The following is a 17,281-nucleotide window of genomic DNA, read 5'->3' as shown; positions in this document are numbered from 1 at the left end:
ATGTGGACAAACTGTTTAAGGCGCATAAGCACAAACAAGGTAAGTTAGATACGTACTAAAAGCTAACCTGTGCTCAACCAATGGTAGCTTGGCACAGAGCAATCAGGCTTTTCGAAAGTGGCAATGTGTAAAGTATTTGTGCAACAAACACAGAGTAACACAGTGACTATACCACAAAACAACTCCTCTCAGATTTATAAAAGTAGGCTATTATATTACAAACCCACAATATCAAAACAATGTATTCCTTTCACATTATGACATTAAAAGCAACACAGTAAACACAGTGGTAGAACAACAGCAGAATGCAGGTGAAATATTACTGATCTAAGCAGTGCATCGTTAGATAAGTTTTCACAAAAGCTTATGCATAGGACAATGCCCAACACACACTTGATTACATTTGTACACGGGTCCCTCGGGACTGAAGTGCACAGAAAACTGAGCATGTAGGGGGACTCCAAGGACCTTGTGGGTCTGAGTTACAGACCACATTACCTTACGGTGAAGAATCACCAACGTTAGGATGGTGCTGATGCAGGTGCTGGGCTGCATACATGTTAGCGTCCTTTGGAAGTGAGTCCTGCGTTGTTGTGTCTTCCCAGGCAGTAGGATTACCTGCGTAGGATGCACTGCATTGGTACTGGGCCCCGAGACAGACTTACAAGCTCGTACCTTGGACATGTCCCAGTGTTTAGTTAGTTAGAGAGACGTTGATTCTGAGAGCTTTGAAATCGGAATGCTTTCCGAGTGAACCAGAGACAGAGATTTGCTGAATGCAGCAGAGTTTGGGATGCTGATGAAGAATCAAATGCAGATCCACTTTATCTAAAATAATATACTTAGAAGAAAATCGCAGAAGAAAAGGAGGAAAAGAGTGTCAGAGAGGGGTGCTACGCAAGCGTCGGTGGTAAAGAGGTCATCTATCCTGTCCTGATTCCTGTCCTGAAGCCTTTGCCGCCTGCTCTTTCCTGGGGGTCCTTTCTTAGCTCCTTGGCCAGGGGGTTGGTTTTCACACCATTCTAGGTAATATATTTTCCGTATATGTGCTAATGTTCATTGCTAGATATAAAAGTATGTGTTTTGTTGATTGATTGATTGAATATTCCTTCCTATGAGCGAGGGATACTGTACTGTCATTTGTAAGTAGTTCACATGAAATTAATTTAGATAAAGATTTAAAATATTTACAGAGTCTGTGGTCATTTCATCAAATGTAAGAAGATTATTTTATGTAATTTCACCATTAACTAGTTCAACTAATGGTCCATTGACCAGAGGAAAGAACTTTTTGATCAGTGAACATTTAGTTGAGAATAAGAAGTGACTGATCTTGAATTGGTACAGAATCATAAAAAATTGACCCCAATGGTTATTACCAGGTTGTGTGAATGTGTGTTTAAGGGCCCAGGTGAGTAACTGGTATTAGAGTACCTGTTGCTTGTAAGCCGCTGGATCAAGACAATAATGCAAAACAAACAATAATGAGCAAAGATTGAGTGGGTAAAGAAAGGGAGATTCCCAGGTCTCAGGCATTGCACAATTAAGTGACTAAAATGTGCATTCTTTAAGTCACAATACATAGTAGTACCTTGGCTTTTTAATCAGTGTAAATATAAAAATCAAAGTCAAGACACTATGGTTGACAACGTTTTGATCCCAAGTAGAGTCAAGGGATCATCAACAGGGCACAGGATTTATGCCTGAGAGCTATGCCTGTTGAAAGGGAAGAGAGGAGAAAATCAGGGAAGAAAAGAAAGGGCGAGAACAAGAGAGGCAAGGAAAATATGGAGAGAGCAAAAAGGACATGTGAGGGTTGATCACGAATTGCGAAGTGGTGGGTCCATAATGTGAGAATCTCCAAAAGAAAAGGTCTAGTGCTCCCTCTTGAGTTTGCCCAGGAGTGAGAGCACATCGCTGTGCTTGCATGCGTGTCGACTGGAGGGGTTCCAGAATGAAATCAAATGAAATGGAAAGAACTAGATTCTCCAAATATGACTGTCACATCAAATACTAGCCGTGTGCGGGCTAGTGACAAGTTGGGGATAGCTAAAAGGACATAAATCGGTACCAGAAAGTGAGGGTGAGGGTGATTAAAAACCGTGGGGCAGATTTACAATCCCCTTGCAACACTTTTGCTCCGCCGTACAGCGGTGGTGTAAAAAGCTGCCAATTTACCATGTGACCCATCCGTTGTAAAGCCCTGCATCAAATTATACCTGCGTTAGGTATAATGTATGCAGGGTGCGCGTTCCCATCCAGGAAAGCCTAGAAAAAGTGATGCAGTGAAATCTACAAGAATTCACTGCATCACTTCAAGGACGCCACTGTGTCAAAACCTTACGCCTGCTTAAAGCAGGCATAGGGAGTGACGCAGTGCAGTGGGAAAAGGCCTCAAAGCATTGCGATACGATTTCAGCAATGCATGACTTTTGCCCCAACAATGCGTCAATATTTCTGACGCATTTGTCAAGCGTAGCACCATGGTGCGCCGTATTGTAAATACAGCACATCCATGGTGGCGCAAGGATTTCTCAGGTGGCGCAGGTAAAGTGACGCACTATACAGATGCATAATTTTCTTGTAGATCTGCCCAGTGTATGCATGCGTTCAAATCTGTGTAATAACGCAAATCTAACGCCAATTGGATCAGATACGTGATCAGGCACATAATTGGGAGGACTGACCTAGTATAGTCCAAAATGAAAATGTATTTCAGAGAACGGTGTCTGGAAAAGGAAGTCAATGATCTGAATCAATGAAAGCAACAGGTAAGAACGAGTAAATAAACAGTTAGACGCAGGTCTAATATGGTGCGGCCGGAGAAAAGGTATCCATGTCTTGCCCAGCTTTTAAATAAAAGCACAACTCGGGGGAGTTACTAAGGACGCTCTTTCTTTGGTGCCAGAGGGCCCTTGCTGCTGTTGTCATTCCTCACACGTGTAGAGAGATTTCTGATTGACATTACTGATACTGACCATGTCTGATGTGCTGGGGTGGTCAGAGCTGAAGATCATGTAAGGGGTGTTGATTGTTCCACTCATGTCTGATATTGTCACTATTGAAACCCTGGCACTGTTTTTAGCACCTCTGGCTGGATGAGGTACCTCACTATATCTGAAATGCTGTAGAACCTCTTCTAAACAATAGACATGGAAATAACATGGCATTTGTCTGTGGAAATGTTGCTAGCAATGCCTTCTGATTGTGACCTGCAGTGGATGGAATTGTGGGCGAATCATGAGAAGGTTTATGGCTGTGTAGGCCTTTGACTGCAAACCAACAGTTTACAAAACATTTCAAGATAAGAATGTGACAAAAGGTTTGTGGCACTGATGGGCTCTGCTGGGAAACAGTTTACCAGGGACAATCCCAGAAGTCATTTTCCACTTAGAGTTCCATAAAGTAACCCCAGGTGGGTAGTGCCAAGTGGCCTAGTCAGTGTGAAAAAAAAGAATACACAAACCTGGATCCACCTCCCTGGTGACTTCAGCATGGCATAAAGAGCCCTGGATGGGCTCCATCTCTGGTCTGCCACCTCTGAGACTCAGTCAGTAGGTAAGTGTGCTGAGAAGCAGGGATGGGGGCTGTGGTTCTGACATCTGTCTGCAGCTGGGACACCGAGGAGGATACTTCTATGAGACACATCTTATTTTTAGAATGACTGAAAGGTAATGTCTGTGAAGGGTCCTCTTTTCCCCTTCAGAATTCCAGTGATTTCTTCAAAACTCGGAACGTGCACATTGGACTTGCACGGAAGTCAGGAGAATCAATAATTTACATTTATGAAATGTGCATGTGTTTAACTGAGGTAAAAACATTCTAATTCGTTTTTTTTCAGGGGGTGATGTGAATCTGAACAGACAGTTTGTTTGTTGTAGGAGGGGATGTCACATTGAACACACAGAATCAACCCCCGTTTTCTATTACGAATATTTCTGCAAGAACAGAAGAACAATTTGTACAGGCGGGAAACTGAAAAAGGACACATTTCAAAATGTCATAGCATTGTTAAATAATAAATCGAAAACATATATGCAGGATGAATTATACGTTCACATGCTCCTAATAAACTACTGGGGTAGAGCACAATAACACACTGCCTACACGTGTGTAAGCAAAGAAGAGTGAAAGAGTTTGCAGCTAATGAGCCACTTTTTAGGTCTCGCGCCTGCGATGCATATGGCGAAGCCATATGCCATCGCGCAGGCGCGATACTAATGCTGCCGGGTCTGCTTCCCAGGAGACAGGAGATGTCACGCGCACGCTCTGGAAAGCGATCGGCGCCGGCCGCGCGCGTTTCCCAATCTCCTGTCTCTCTGGGAAGCACACCAGCAAGCCCCGTCAAAGTATCACGAGTGAACGCAGTAAGAGTTGTGCAACTCTAAACCTGACCCGCCGGAGCCATGCATCAAGAATATTTTCATACCTTACCTCTTTCTGCTACTCCTTCCTCGAGAAAAAACACACTCCCCACATCCGGAATCATGAACAAGGAAGGAGCCTCCGCAAAAATGTGTGTAAAAAGTAAAACACAGTCAGCGAGTGGTCATAGTGCCATTACCCATTCTTTTCTGATAATATTTAATCCCCACGGATTTCATTCGGGTTCCAATTCAGAATCACTCCACATTACCCTTCTTTGAGACTCAAAGGTCAATTCAAAGGAAATGTTGGGACTACGGCTTTAAGTGGAGTGGGTCTCCCTGGTTCTTAGCCCGCCAGTCATTAAAAACTAACATTGTAACAGGCGCCTGTCTGGTCCTCGTGAGCTTTATGCTACAGGCAGACCCCATGATATTTATTTTTAACAATAACTGTACAAACGTTAAGGAATTCCATCTCAAGGATGCAGGACCTGTTTACGTTTAAATTGTTTTATTTGGTCGCGCATTCTTTGATTGTTTGCTTTTTCCAGGATATTGTTTTATAGTTTTTCTCGTGCAGCATGTTGCTCTTGTATGGAGCCGAGTCTCTGTATCTCCGAGTTCTCTTTGTGAGTGGCTGTTAATCACTTGCATACTTGCAAGCGCTGGAGCGGAGGCTGTAGACAGCGTTTGTCTGAAGGTGTCAGTCAGTCACATTGGGTCATAAAAGTGCGCAGAACACATGCTCGTCAAACACTGGACTCTACAGAACAGTGGTCACGCGCTTCAATTGAATTTGTGATTTAAGTATACTTTTTAGGCCATGCCCTTCATTACATAAGACACGTCTTTTGAAAATGATTCATAGCTAAACCTTTTAGCTCATGGCTTTTTTGTGATTTTGAGTGACTGCCATGTATTATTTTATTTTACCTGTTCTTGTTTCTGCAATGTGTAAATTTTTTATATTCTTCCCATGTAACGTACTTGGTTCTATTGTGAAGCGCTGTGACACCTTTGGGTAAAGTCCGCGCTATATAAAAATGCATTAAATGAAAATGGCTAAACCTCTTAGGTCATACCCGTTTTAGAGGCCTTCTACTTATTTTATCCCACTTGGTCATCGGTGTGACTTTTTCTTTAGATAGGGAGAGATCTTGGTGTTAGATAGAGCCACAGCTGCCGACTTTGCAACTGGGAACCAGGTTCGAGTACTGGCATTGCCTCAACAGCCTGTGATTTTGGGCACCTCACCTCATCCCCCCGTGTCTGATTTCGTGATTACAAGCTGCTTTATGGTCTATCCTGCATGGTGTAAGTCTCGACGCTAATACGTTGTTGATTCGACACCATTGTTCGTGATTGAAACGGGATGTCCTTGTGAGGGCGAGGGGGTACCACTAGCCGAGCGCGCCTTACCCTCACTGAACCTCCCGCCCGCATTCTTCTCCTAGAACGCTCTGTTTCTCACCTTTTTAATCCACCCCGACCCCCTGGTGGTGTCTATTACTGGTTGCCCTTAAATGTTTTCTTCCAGTAGCCAGCTGCCAGACTTTGCGCATACACTTTTATATTTTGTGGTCACAGAAGTCTGTCGTATTGGGTGTTGTGGCAAAAAGTAGCATTTAGGGATGCTCGCTGTCGACACTACAGACAAAACGGGTGTAGTCGTGCCATCATTTGATTATTTTAGTCACGAATTGCCTATGTGATTTTTTTTTTTTTTTTGATTTAGTTATCAAATCTGGTTGCACCGAATGAGTTTTGATTGTGGTAGCTGCTCGTTTCCTGAGAACTTATTAAATAATGTTTAGGAACCATGTACTTACATAGAGCTTTCCATGTGCGTAAATATCTGGCTGTGGGAGTTGAATGGTTGTCACAGCCACAAACGTACTCACTTGTGGCTATTCACAAGCCACATAAAGAACTTTTCATGCCCTGAAAGATTGGCATTTACTCCTCTTATGGGCAGGAGAAAATCCCTTTACAGAGTGACATATGAGCACCTCCAAAAATGTGTTCGGTGAAGTTTCTTTACAGTGGAAAATATATCCCTTGGAGAGGGGGGAGATAAACGCTAGCCGTTGTGTTTCCAGTTGTTCTGTGTTTTTTTTCTCCTCATGCTAGTAAATGTACGTGTATATTATCGTCGGGAATAAGGGAATTCAGAAAACCTTTTGAAGATGCACCAAGGTGGTTGCGACTGAAGTAGGTTTCAAGGCTCAAGTTGCAAACATTTTGAAAAGTCTGAACCGATACCGATGTAAACTCTACCCATGCCAAATGGCAGATGTACGTCTGTTTTTGAGACAGGCCTAGAATTGTTGTTTAGCGGTATGCAGGGAAATGGATTGACTGGGTGACTCTAATGCACCACACCTGAGCTTTGCGTCTGGAGTATTTCCGCTCATGGGTATAAACGTATGAATTTTGGGAATTCACGCACATTCCCAGCAGTGCACCTAGAAAAGTGGGCCAGTTTTCCACGCATATAACGGGGAATGTATTGTGACATTTGCTGTTTCCTTAATGCAGTGTTATACCGTGGGTATAGCCAGGGCACAAGTCGTCAAAAAAGAAGTGGGGGGACGCTGTCACCGGAAGTGATGTCCCAACAGGAAGTGACGTCACGAAAGGTGCTGAGCTCCATGTCCCAGAGAGGCCAAATAGTGAAGTCCAGCTGTTTAGCAGGGGGGATGGCGTCCCCCTGGTAAAATAAGTAGGGGGACGCCATCCACCCGCGTGGTACCCCGACTCGAGCCCTGGGTATAGCACGGGCTTTTAGTGAGTCCGGTCACTCTGGGTCACAGACCCACCAGAAATTAAATAGTGAGCTTGTAACAGGTACCACCTGGGCCCGAGTCCATTTTCTAAACTTACGAGGCAAAACGCAAATCAATTTCTTGTGATTGTAAAAAAAATTGTTACAGTAATCCCCAATTGAGAGCGCTGGAATTGAGGCTAAAGGCAGTGCCAGTTTCTCACAGTGGCTATCATTGGGTCATAAAGGTGTTCAGAACACATGCTATGGCCTCTCTTAGGTAACACTGGGCAATGGCTGTGTGTGCCAGCTGTAATTGTGATTCTATGCAAAAGTGTTTGAAGGAGGTACACATTTCTGTTAAAATATTGACAGAGAACTTTAAAAGAAAATTCAGTGCTCAGAGGTGAGTGGATGCGTTGTGGTGTGGGCGGATGCTGAAGAGGAGGAGGTGAATGGAAGTACAATAAGGAGGAGTGAGTGAAGAGGAAAGAGCCGAGGTGTGGAGGATTAAAAAAAGATGCAAGGAAGAAAAGGTGCCTCTAACAGAGGCTGTAGAGAAAGTGGCATGAATGGGAGTGAAGGGCTGATAGGGAGTGTCTGAGGTTTTGTTGTTACTCATTTATCTCCAAACTGCAAGAAAACATTGGCAATGCCAATGGGTCTGGCTTGCTTTATCTGGCAGACTGTTACTTTGAGATATGCTTGGTTGCAAAAGATGGAAGCTCAGAGGCATCACAATACTGGTATTGTGGCTCTCCATGGGAAGCATCAGAGTCTAGTTTACATTTGTTAAGCCACAGTCTTAATTCCATAGCCCAATGCTCTTGGAAATGATTCCTAGTTACCCTTCCTAGACCACATCCCTTTAAGAGACTCCCATCCTCTTACCCCAACATTTTTTCATACCACTTCCATCCTTGGAAATAACCCCACATTACGGCAATGGAGCTAAATTTGGAAATACTTTTTCACCTACCTTCCCCCTGGGAAAATCACTTTCCCTGCATGTCTACAATGTTCAATTTCCCTTCCCACTCTATGGACAGTTACTCTAATCTTTTATCTACCGGAATCCGGGTTTGAATGTTTCCAAGGTGGAAAGGGGTCTGAGAAGAGGTTGAGATAGTCACCTAAGTCACAAGTTGGTAGGTTTTCTCATATTCAGAAGAAAACCATGCCTTGACTCCCCACCAGCTCACACCTTCTTGCTCTGGTTTAGTGCTACATACTTGTTGGCAGCGGTGAAAATTAAAAGTCTTGTGTTTTTTTTGCACAGCGAAGTTATTTTTCAACAACCAGCTGTTCCTAATGGCTGCTTGGGTCAAACGTTTGTATTTTTTGTTTGGCCCATCTTAGCTCACTGCTCAACACGGTAAAAACCAATAGGGAAAACAAACAATCTTTTCTGTGGCAAAGCCTCCCTTGAGATCATGGAAAAATAGGCTGCTGTAAATATTGCACGGTTAATGGCTGTAGGTGTCTGGGAGGTTAAATATGTGTTGGGTTTAAAACCAGTGGCTTTCAAGTGTTTACGGACAGGTGGCTTTGTTACTGCCACCAGCACGTGCCTATTTCAATGAGGGCGACAGGCTCTGTTATTGTTAATAGTCTGGGAAGTAAACTTTCAGCGGACATCCCACTCGACACGCACATTGTTGTCAATGTATGGCAGGACTTTAAGTAATTAAAAGCACCACCACATCCACCACCACCACCACATCCACCACCACCACCACATCCACCACCACATCCACCACCACATCCACTACATCCAACACCACCACATCCACCACCACATCCACCACAGCCACCACCACATACAATGCCAATAGCTCTAACTTTTGCAAAGGCGAGACCGTTGCATTGTAAATGCTTGTTGCATTTGCCTTCGAGGGGTTGTTGCTCTGCACAGAGATGTTTGGACAAGAGCCTCCTCCGGATTCTGCAACAATGTTTAAGATGCGCCGGAGAGGCCATCCTGGGCTGCAGCGCCTGTTTGTGAGTCCTAGTTAGCGCTTTTAACAAGCTGAGCATCGCCTAGTTGCTAATTTATAATTTTATTTGCCAGTGACAGCCCTCCCCATCGAAACTAAAGTCGAACTTTTTACTGTAGCACAAACGATCGCAGCCTTGGAGTGTTTTTTTTTACACCTCACGATTGAATAAAACCGATGTTGCCCACTGAGTCAGAATGTTCAGTGCGGTGTTTACCTGCGTCAATTACAAAGTTGAAATATTCCACTAGTGCGAGACACAAAATGAAATTCAGTAATTATTTATCAGATGTTAGTCAAAGTTACACCTGGAGCCGCACACCAATGGCCAGTGTGCTTGAACCCTTTGCCGCGCCTTGTCGTTCTGTCCTTTGTTGTGCCGCACTGACCTGTGTGGAGACGTGCTTCTCTGGTGCGCGGCGCTGGACGCTGCCGCCTCCCTCCGTGATGATTGGGCCCCTACGGGCCGCGGCGATTGGCTGTGCGGGTGTTTGTCCGGCTGCTCCCCGCCCCTCGGGGGCGGGGTTTGATGGCCTCCAGGTGCGTCCGAAGTGGCGCAACAAGCGGGATGGCAGATTCCGGTGCATAACAGTTCTGGTCCCAGTAACTCTGGGCAATAGCTTGCTACATGACTCGGCTGTTTCCGCGTGGTTGGACGCAGCAGGCAGGGCGCAGCTCGTTCCTCGTGGAGGGTTTTTTTCCTCAACCAAGGAGCTGGGGCTCAAAGGTGAGGTTTGTTCCTCTGGTGGGGACGACCCCCGCGGGACCAGGGTTCGAATCCTGCCGGGGCTGTGGATGTGTCCCGAGGTGGGGTATTGTCATTCAGTGTAATTTTTTTAATTACCCGCGGGGTCAGTGCCGTGTCGCAATTGCGCCTGGCTGGCTCGACTCCGCAATGTGCTCATTTCATCCAGTGCTCGTTTCACTTGGTGGAGCTAGGGTTTGGAAGTTATTAATGTATTTGAATTACTGAATGAATTAATAATGAATAGACGACATGAATTTGGCCGTGTGTTAAGAAGTCTCTACTATACTCTGCCAATAGCGCATTTTAAGAGGGCCCCGTGTTGGCGGACTGTAACGTGCATCACAGGGGTGGTGTTCTTGTTGTTCATATTTAAATCCGAGGATTCTGTCTTCGGTCTGGCACGAGCTGGAAACACTTAAGTCTTGGCTTCGCTGTGCACACTCGATTGCGCGCGGTGCTTGTACGGCTGTTCTTATTCTGAACCAGGCCGAGGTTGTGAAGTGGACTCTAGGGTTTGGACGGCGGACCCCGAGGCACTGATCTTGCACGGGTCCAGTGTTCGAGTCCCCGCCTCGGCGAGCCTTGGGCTCAGTTTTTCTCCGGACCGGTTTTTCTCGGGTCGGTGCCTATCCCTTTGTGGGAGTCACACCTTGCACCTCCGCGACGCGGTGGAGGCCTGGCATCCGCTTTCGGTGCCCTTTCGTCAGGTGCCTTCTGGTCTCCTTGGGGAGGCGGGGGATCCCTCTGCGCCATCTGCGGGGTCTCCCTGTTTGGCGACACTAGCCCTTCTGACCGGACGCGACGGGGGCCCTGTGCCCCTCCTCGGCCTCTCGCCCAGGGGGTCGTGTGCGTCCCCGGTCCTGGGGTGTCGGTGCCTGTCCCACTCCTGGTGTCGCGTCCTGCGGCTCTGGGCAATGGCTTGTTGTTTTTTTTTTCCCGCATCGGCCCCCTCCAGGCGTCAGTGGCCTGGCCTCCACCTTGGAGGTGTCCGGGGTAGGTCGCCTCGGGGAATTGTCCAGGAGGGTGTCCACATCGGCGTTCGTGCAAGCGCCTTGGGCCCTGGCGGATGTGTTGTGTGCTGTGGCGTGTTGCGCTTCGGTGCAGTTCGAGAAGGGCTCCTGCGCGGGGGGGGGGGGGGGGTCACATGAGTGCGTGTTTCGTTCCACGTGAAACGTGACTTTCCCTCTGCCAGCGGCAGTGGTGTGTCCCGGGGTGTCTCGGGGTAGAGTCTCTGCGCTGGTCGCCTGACTCCCTTCCTCTGCCTGCGTCCGTTGTGAGGGGCGTTGGGGGCGCAAGGCTGGCTCGGACGTCGGGTCTGGCTGCATCCTTGCCTCCGGTCTTTTCATACCCGCTCCCCCGGGCGCGGCCTTCCTTCGGACTCCCCGTCCGCCTGTGGGTGTGGTCGTCCCGCCCTTGCTGGGGTGGGGCCCTTCGGCCTTTCCACCCGAGGTCGGTCTTCACGGGGTGCTGTCGGGGTGGGCTTCCGGGCCCGAGTGACGGCTCTTCCCGACCCGTCCTGGGACGTGGCTGTCCCGGTCCTGGGGCTCGGGGTCCGTGTGGTGGCCTGGGGGGCCGGCCTGCGAAGGGGGGGGCCCCACTCTCGCTTCCTCTCGGCCTCGTCATTCACGTCTGGCGGTGTCTCTCACCCGTCGGCTCCCTGACCTAGGTACGGTGGTCCCTTCGGTCCTCGTATCGGGCTTGTTCTCCTTCGGGGGGGTGTGTGCCTGGCCCCGGTACTTCCCTCTGGTTCATTCAGGGGGGGGAGGGGGGGGGGGTAGGCGTCCTTTGGCGCCGGGTCGTTGGGGGTCGGTGGGATCTCCGGAGGTCACGCTACTCCTCGTGCTTCGGAGTTTGCTGTATGTCCTCCTGACCTGCCGTCGTTTTTTTCTGTGCTCGTTTCAGCCGCGCATTGACTATGATTGGGGGGCTTTGGGTCCCCAGGTCTTGGTCGGGTCAGGCGTCCTGGTGCTGTGGGCGTTCCCCCGGGGCCCGGCTTGGTGAAGACGGTTCGACGGTGCCGGATCTATTCCTTCGCTGCCTAGGTGCCTTTGTCCTCGGAAGGGGACTGGGCCCTCCTGCCCGGGTTCTACTCCTCCTTCCGGGTCCTGGGGGTTGCCCGGCCTGTTGCCTGGCCTTTTCGGTCTGTGGTGCGCGTTCCCCGTGCCCTCTAATATCGCGGCTGGACCCGCTTGGGCAGGGCCAGGGTACTCCTGGGTGCTCGCCTCGGCGGCACTTGGTCTTAGTTTGATACGTGGCAGTGTAGAGGTGCCTGGCACCCGCGCGGGGTTGCCACGCATGTCCTGGGGCATTCCTGTTTTTGGCTCCCGGCGGGATCCTCCGCCCCGGGTTCCCTCTCCTTGGCCGAGCTGGCGATTCGAGCCACCTGGCCGATCCCGGATCTTCCCGTTCAGTGATTGGGTCCCCCGCTCTCGGCGCCGGTGTTGAGCCGGCTCTTGTCGGCTGGCCTGCCTCCTTGTGCAGGCCTGGTTCTGGAGCGGAGGAGGCTGCTTGCTCGGGGGTTGTGGCTTTGCTGCTGGGTTCCCGCGGTTGTTCCAGTGCTCGCTCCGGCGGCACGTATACATGATTGGAAAGATACAGAGAGGATTGCCACGGCTCCGGCGCAAGGAGGTCCCGCAAATTCGTGGAGCGTTCCATGTTGGTGGAGCAGTGTGGCTCAGGGGTTGGAGGCGGCAGTCCCGGTAACTGAGATTGGTCCTGGACCTGGGTTCGATTCCCCACCTCGGTGGGTCTTGGGCTTACATACTTCCATGGACTCGAGAATTCTCATGCCGGTGCCTACTCGTCTCACGGGTTCACACTCTGCAACTCTGGGCAGATGCTTGCTTGTTCTCCACTTGGGCCCCTTGCGGCGGGATGCCTGACTCTCACCTTGTATCCTGCAGCCTACGGCCATACCACCCTGAAGGCACCTGGTCTCGTCCGATCTCAGTAGTTATGCAGGGTCGGGCCTGGTTGGTACCTGGATGGGATATCTCACAAGGGAATACCTGGTCGGGTTCCCACGGCACGCACCTTGTTGCCTTTGGGCGATACGTGCGCTAGGCACATCGCAATACTCTGGCATACTCCCTCTCTCGTTTTACGAGCTCTTCGGGGCCCGCCCTTTTGGGACCCGGCCCTCGGTGGCGGTTCCTCGCCTGTCAGGTTTCCCTGGTGGCGATGGTGTCTGCTGGGCGGATGGGAGTGCGGGGGTCGTTCCTCCGCTCCCCGCCCTTCTTGCGGGTTTTGCCGGACGGGGTTGCTCCTCCGGCATGTCCCCCGTGTCCTTCCCGGGGTCCCTTCCCTGGGGCCTCGGACTCTGGTGGCTTTGCCGCTTTTCCCGGCCAACGTGGTTCCTCCCTTGTCCGGGCTGGTTGTTCGGCGTGCGGTTTTGGCGTCTCTTGGCCGCACGTTTTTTCCTTTCCCGGTGGGATGGCCGGGGTTATGCCTTTGGGCCCGGTTTGTTCGGGCCGCTAGCCCTCGTTCCTCCTTGGTTCGCGGGCTTTCACGGGCTGGCATCCTTCCCTACGCTTCGCTGGGTTCGGTGGATCCGGCGGGGGCCCTGGGTCGGTCCGCGAGGTGTGGCTCGGTTCCCTGGGCCCCCTTCGTGGGTGTCTCCTCTGTGGAGTATTGGTCTGACTTCGGCGTGGTCGTCACCCGCCTGGTACGTGGGTCTCTAGCAGTCCCGGGGGGACTTCGCTGGGGCCGTTCTGAGTGCTGGAGCTGCGACTCCTGGTTGGCCTCCTTTTCCTGGAGGTCTTGATTTCAGGTTTCCTGTGGGCCCTGTTTTCCTTTCAGTTGTTTACATCAACCTTGGGTTGGTTTCTCTGCATCACCATGTGGTGTTGTGGTTATGGTGGTCAATGAAGCCTTGTTGGCTTGGGTATTTGCTCACTATGTAAATCATGTGGCGAGGAAGACTAACGAGGAGGTAATGCCCCGGTTACTTACCGGTAATTTTCATTACTCCGAGTATAGTCTTCCTCGCCACATGAGTTCCCTCCCCCCCTCCCTGTCTGGCTATCGGCTTCATTGTTTGCTTGGTAGATCAGGTTGATTGGTTGGGCCGGCCCGCCTCTTATAGAGGTCAGGTGGGACTGGTCGGCCATGTTGGGAGGGGGTGGGAGGTGGTTTCTTTTTGCTTTGGAGGGTTCTGTTGTGGAGCTAAAGCTCACTATGTAAATCATGTGGCGAGGAAGACTATACTCGGAGTAATGAAGATTACCGGTAAGTAACCGGGGCAATATCTATCAGTAAATACAACCACCTTGTGATTAAAGTGCAGTTGAACGCTAGATCTAAGAATTAAACTAAATTCGGGGTGGGGTGGTGGCAGAACTAATAATTGTTTATTCTTCTGGGATGCTTGGGTATAGAACAAACACATCCCCAGCCGCAGCAGGAGGCGTCGCATCCCTGAAGAGCCTAAGATGGCCTCCTCTCCAGGAAGAGGTGGATACAACCCAGCGCCTCCGGCACCTGACTCTGCTTCTACTTGGCAAAACAGTTCTCAAGATAGTGTAAATGCTATGCTATGCTTTTTGATGCTAAACCTTATTCCCAAACATCAGTAACAAAGGTTTAGCAGCAAAATAACCCTGCTGAAAAGTAGGCATTAAATGGGGAAATGTTTCCATTTCTCTGTGCTTTTCTGAATTTGCAAGTGTGCTGCACTGTGCATCACACATAGAATGTAGGAAAGTCTTTTTCACGGGCCGAAGTGTGAAAAGATATAGGATGGCTCTGTCTCTTCTTACTGTTCAGGTAGTCAATCAGGATATGAGCTTCTGTGCTGCAGACCCCAGACCTGCATCAACATGTGTGACTCGGCTTAAAGTGCAACATCGCCCCCTCTCCCTCTGCTGTAGATTGCACCAATGCACCACCAAACCAGAGCATCCTCTGGACATAACTCATTCTCTTCTACTCTCTCCAGAAGCTCCAAGTTCACTTGAATAAGTAGATCTATTAGGGACAATATTTAATACCGTTCCAGGCGGCGTAAAAGAGGATGCCACTGGAACTAAAACTAAAACACATCTTCAGAATCCAGGCATGAAGACAGCAGGTCCTTGCACCATCTTTTGCTATTGTTTTCCAAAGATTTTAGAACCGTGACCCACTAACTAGAAAGATATTTTCACTATTTTAATGGACATGAGGAGGGTCAATGTTTTAATGCAACTAAAGCATCCTGTGCCATTTAAACAGCACGTTTTCTAATAAATGGGCAACTAACTTTGTGCACGCACTTTAACTGACTAAGCTATATAGCACACACCTCATAACGTGTGGAGATCAGGTTTCTGTGAATATTTGTGCATCGCCAAGTGTAGTTTCTTGATCTGTTTTAATTTCAATATAATCTGTGTGAGATTCCTATGCCGTGAGGCAGGTACAGAATTCTTGTCCAATTGAAATGAAGTTTATTCCTTGAGAGGAGAATTCCACCCATATCCCAACAGCATCCTTAGACAACTGCTGTCCCCTTTCGAATCACAGCATTCTCATCTCTGACTGTCATGACATGCTTGTCATTTCAGAGCTTGCATTCTGCTGCTGCCAAGGCGACCACACTGTCACCAACTCAGAGGCCACACTTCGCTTCCAACATACTTCAGAATTACAATAAAAGAGCCTAATTTTTGCTTTCCTAACTGCTGTACTCAATCATTTAATGTAGATGTATTTGCATGTTGTTGTGTTTTCAGAAAAACGACACCCTACAGCCTTTCTTCAGACTCCCTGTACTCCATCAGGACGGTCACATAATTCACTAGAAAAACTAGAATAAGAAAAGTGACCACCGATCCTTTTCACCTGTCTTTGAAGCACTCCCAAATGTGACAAGATAATTCAAAGGCAGCTTAATTTATTGCTTTTCCAAGCCAACAAAAATAGCCTCAAGACCCACCAGTGGGTCGTGACCCATGGTTTGAGAAACACTGTCTTTTGCTGCATACTGTCTCCTTTCTCGCAGAGAATACAGTGCAAAGTAACATAAAATGCAGAACAGTTTCGTCGCGGCATTGCTTACAATTGCAAAGGCTTGTGCATGATATGTAACAGCCCTCTTGTTTTCATAGATCCCAAACTTTTATTTCATATAGCTTTCGGATTTAACACTGGTTGTGGGTTCCAGAAATTGTGACATTCTTTTGCCTCCTTTCTTCGCTTTTTGAAAGCACCAATATTTCTCTTTGATTAGCTGCAGTGTAAAGGGATTCATTGTCTCATGATTGGTCCATAACTCTACATAATCTCGATCAATTAATTTCCTTGCAATATTGTTGAACCAGGACAATTTATTCAAGTTATGTCTTGGCCATTCACCTTCAGGGCTTTAGATAAACAGCCAGCGGGGCTTTCATCCTTGAGAGCTATTAGGGCTTCAGTTTTATTAATGCCCAATTCAGACCCCGGTGCAGCCATGGGGGCCCAATGAGGAATAAGCAATGGAAACATTGATTGTTGTTTTTCTCCAAGCCTATGGCATTCTTGTGTCCCCATAGCTCTGCCAGCTTTGAGTAGGCTTGGAGAGGAGACTCCATTTATATGGATCACATTTGTTGCAGAATACAGGACCGTGCTATGGTATTTTGCTCATAATAACTGTGCTATTTGCTTAACGCTTGGTCAAGGATAGTTTTTCATCATCGCATCTAATCTCCAGATAACCACAGTAATGTAGTCATTCTAGAGCCCTAACAACATTTTGAATGTGTTCTTCAGATTTCTCTTTGAATTCAATAAATGAATACAGTTGGTATTTTGGGTGTAGTACATGGTATTATTTTAATATTCAGTATTTTTTCGAAGCTTTTGTGTAGCCGGTGCATTATTAGTTCAATGCAAGACAGTTACACAGACTTGTTTACAAAGAGAAGCAGTGGAAGTGTGTCCCACCCTCTGCTGGTGCATCCACGTGCAAGGCTAGAAGGCTTTTACCAATGTCTTTGATGAACAGATTAAACCATGTAAGTGCTAACACGCAGCCTTCCTGTAGACCGGTGTTAGTTTGAAATCTAGGCGTGGTTTCTCCTTTGGGTCCAGATCTCACTGTGATTCAGTTTCCATGGTGAAGTTGCTTCAAAGCCTTTTGAAGCTTCTTAGGGGGACCTTTTTCTTGCAGACTCTGCCTTAGAAGTGACTAATAGGATGATTCAAAATATGTTTTCATGTCTAAGAACATCATGAATAGCAGCAAGGGATTTTATAATATATTTGTGCCTAAATCTATAAAAAATCACAGCCTAATCAATCACACCTTCAGCTTTACTGAAACCAGCTTGAAGTGGTGACAAGATCTAATTGTCAAAAGAACAGATGATGGACAGAGTGCTGACCATTGTCAAACCCTCACCCCCGTCACCGACCTGGGCCTAAGTCCATCTTTTTTTTTGCT

The 17,281-nt window shown here is 48.2% G+C and overlaps 1 non-coding gene across 1 annotated transcript; it reads left to right on the top strand.

The window, feature by feature from the left end:
• The first annotated feature begins 12,431 nt into the window (after positions 1 to 12,431).
• On the top strand, positions 12,432 to 12,537 carry LOC147700681 (U6 spliceosomal RNA). Its single transcript, XR_015298492.1, has one exon. It is a non-coding gene; the product is annotated as a U6 spliceosomal RNA (small nuclear RNA).
• The last annotated feature ends 4,744 nt before the right edge of the window (positions 12,538 to 17,281 follow it).

The sequence above is a fragment of the Lissotriton vulgaris genome, chromosome 7 (assembly GCF_964263255.1).
Source record: "Lissotriton vulgaris chromosome 7, aLisVul1.2, whole genome shotgun sequence".
Taxonomy (NCBI): Eukaryota; Metazoa; Chordata; class Amphibia; order Caudata; family Salamandridae; genus Lissotriton; species Lissotriton vulgaris.
This window is presented reverse-complemented; position numbering and strand designations above follow the sequence as displayed.